Source organism: Belonocnema kinseyi, chromosome 3 (genome assembly GCF_010883055.1).
Source record: "Belonocnema kinseyi isolate 2016_QV_RU_SX_M_011 chromosome 3, B_treatae_v1, whole genome shotgun sequence".
NCBI lineage: Eukaryota > Metazoa > Arthropoda > Insecta > Hymenoptera > Cynipidae > Belonocnema > Belonocnema kinseyi.
The window spans coordinates 116,261,711-116,264,850 of NC_046659.1; the positions used below are offsets into that span (position 1 = coordinate 116,261,711).

Below are 3,140 nucleotides of genomic sequence, written 5' to 3' on the forward strand. Positions count from 1 at the left end.
GTTTTGTCGGTTGACCCTAGTAAAGAAGCAGTATCGAAGAAAGGAAAAAACTGTTATTGAAGCGAGTAAATCCGCCGGATCGGGTCGTGTCGAGTCATGATGGACTTGAGTTATGGGGGATGAACATCAAGAAGCTTCCAGTCGCCCGGAAGTCGATGGACTCCATAAAGAAGGCAGTGACGAAGCACAGACAGGCAACGCACTAAAACGCTTCGTAGTTCACTGGGTCGAGCAAATTCCAGCTTTTCTCTCATGGTAGGGTTCACGCGCAATTACTCATACTGTGCATATAAACAGGAGAGTAGCGACGCGGCGCGGCGCGACGCTCGCATGCCTGACTAAACGCGGGACGGTTAATTTGGTATGTATAGGATTTGTGGTGTGGTTGGTGGCCTGCTTACGGGGTGTGGGTGTGGAGGATGGTGAACGTGGTCGGACCTCCGCGATCGTGGTATTTTAGTGTTAAACCTTCTCTACTCTACTCTACTCTACTCTACTTCCAACGCGAAGCGACGCGACGAATCGACAATCAAAACTCCTCTCCTCCCAATTCATTCACGATCATCGCTTTTCATTTCAAATTTAAATTTTCCGTCTTTTTTTAGTGTTATTGCACTTTAATTGCACAATTTTGCATTGCAAATTTTCTACACCTCTGAAGATTGTGAAAAGTGTCGAGATGAGCTTGCAAACGGTAGGGATTCTATTTTATCAAATAAAAGTCGAAATTTCGGTAAGTCAATGATTATATTTTAGAGCGACTGAATCCAGATATTGAGAAAATTTATTTTAGACATTAATTTAAAGACGAGTCGATTTTTTTTAATAGTATGGAACACAGTGGAAAAAGCACGTTTTTGGACGAAAAGCTAGCGGGTGAAACGAGTGAATACGAATCTTTTGATACGAATAAACAAGAATTTATTAAGAACAAAAGTCACACTTTTTTAAAAATTTTTTAGTGATGCAATTGCTTTTAAGATTTTCAATTTCATCAAAATGGACCATAAGTAGATGTAAGAACTAACTAAAAATAATTTCGAGTTATTAGACTAAGTAAATTATTTTTTTTAATTGTATAAACAAACTATTAACCAAGAATCATTTTTTCGTGATTCGTAATAATTAAATACTATAAATTATGGATTTTTTGTTAAATGTGGCATATAATATGCGCTTATAATATTTTAGGAATATCTACTTTTTACGAATAATTTAAACCGTTTTTTTTAAATTCACGAATAACTAACTAACCCGACTTTTCGAGTTGATTTGTCAAAAAAATAAGCCTATTCTTCGAATAATTGTAAAAATGTCCATTTTTATGAAAATTGTTTGTTTAATTCATAGTTATTTTCATAACAAATTTGACAGCAATGAGTCTTCGACAACAAATTTCTTGTTGATTCCATAATCTATGAATTTAAAATAGCTGATCATTAGAAATCACAAAGGAATAACTTTTTCAATAGTTTGTTTTTAGATTATAAGCATTATAAACCTTATTTATTTACTTGGTATTACTTATCGTCTGTTTTATTAAATTTAGAAATATTGAAAGAAATTGTTTCACATTTTTTTATTTTTCTCTATCGATTTCTTTAAAACATCAATATCCACATATTCTAAATATTTAGACAAAAAAATTAGTTATTGATGTGAAAAAATGTTATAAACACACATTTATCTAATAATTTATTGATACAAATTTGTAATTCAATTTGCAGCAAAATATTTTCACGTAATATATGTATTAGCTTCCTTCTAAGTAGATTAATTGAGAAAGTAACTTTTTCTGCGAAAAACTATACAATTTAGACAGTTGAAAAATATTGTTATCATAAACAATTACATTTATTTACTCTCAACAATTTTTCAAAATGATAATTATTTCTGAAACAGTTTCAATTTGATAAAATACGAACGAAAAGTATAACATATAAATAAAAACTAATATTTAATAAGTTAAATAAAATTGCTTATAACAATAACAATTTTATCTAACAAATTTTATGTGCAAAGAATTGAATTTTATAAACAATTTGTATCAACAAAGAGTGAACTATGTCATTTTCGGTGAGAAACAATTTTTAACTAGAATGTCTGAGATTTATTTAAATAGATTATGTTTTTTTGTCTAAAAATTCTTTATTATTGCCAATTATATCCGTGTAATGATCATTAGTTTTTAACACAAATATGCCATTTTTTATATTTATTGTATATAAAACCAAAATAAAATATTTGTAAAAGCAATTGTTTGTAGAGATGCGAAAAAAGTACTTCCGTAGGAGTGCTAAATATCGGATTTAATTCATTAATTGAATTTGTTAATAACGATAAAAATTATTAGCTTGTTTTAGAAAATGTAATGTTTATAAAATACGATAAATGTCGTCTATTGTAGAAAATGTTTATAGCAATAATAATTATTAAGATTTTATCTTTTTTTAACTTTACTGATACTACGCTGCGAATTTTATCGTGCTTCCTGAAAATTTTTATTTTTACTAACAAACAATTAACTTCTTATATTGATTAACTAACATAATTCATAACAAATAACCTAAATATTCAATTAAATATGTATATTCTTAAAGTACCCCTGTATTAATTCAAGGGAAAATGGATTATATGCAATTCACTGGCACGAAGGAAAAATATTTTCTTTAAAACCACAGTTTTTTGTTAACTTTACGTTTAAAAAAAAATGTTAATGATCAAAAATTCTAGAAATAAGTTCGATGCAGTTTTTCGAATTTATTGCATTTAATTTTTTGTTTTAATTGTATAACGGATGAAAATTGAAGGCAGTAGAAGTTTTTGAAGCGTTAAGTCCAAATTTATCCCACGATGCGAGCCTTGTCTGTCTAAGTAGAAACGGTATTTCATGGTTAGACGCGTCGCAAACTCAGGAAAAATGGAATTTTTTGTTAAAAAAGTTCGGAAGATCGTATTTTTCAACGGATCTTTTTTTTTTAGTAAATTGAAGCTGTATAAATTTCAAAGAAGTTTGTCAGGGTTGGTTTTATGGAAAAAAGTTGCTAATTCGTTATGTTAGTTAAAATATGACAAAACAAAATAATTTTTTATACATATACTACTAGGGCGGTCAGAAAATTCGACTTTTTGAATTTTTG

The 3,140-nt window shown here is 29.2% G+C and overlaps 1 protein-coding gene across 6 annotated transcripts in view; it reads left to right on the forward strand.

The window, feature by feature from the left end:
• Positions 1-320: 320 nt before the first annotated feature.
• Positions 321-3,140, forward strand: part of LOC117170243 (band 7 protein AGAP004871-like) — a 58,764-nt gene continuing 55,944 nt past the window's right edge. For 4 of the 6 annotated variants that reach the window (XM_033356871.1, XM_033356875.1, XM_033356874.1 and 1 more), the window contains exon 1: positions 488-694. The gene's annotated coding sequence lies outside the window, so the exon portion shown is untranslated. Of the gene's footprint in view, positions 362-487; positions 734-3,140 lie in introns of those variants that run through there. The other 2 variants (XM_033356873.1, XM_033356872.1) reach the window with 2 other exon arrangements.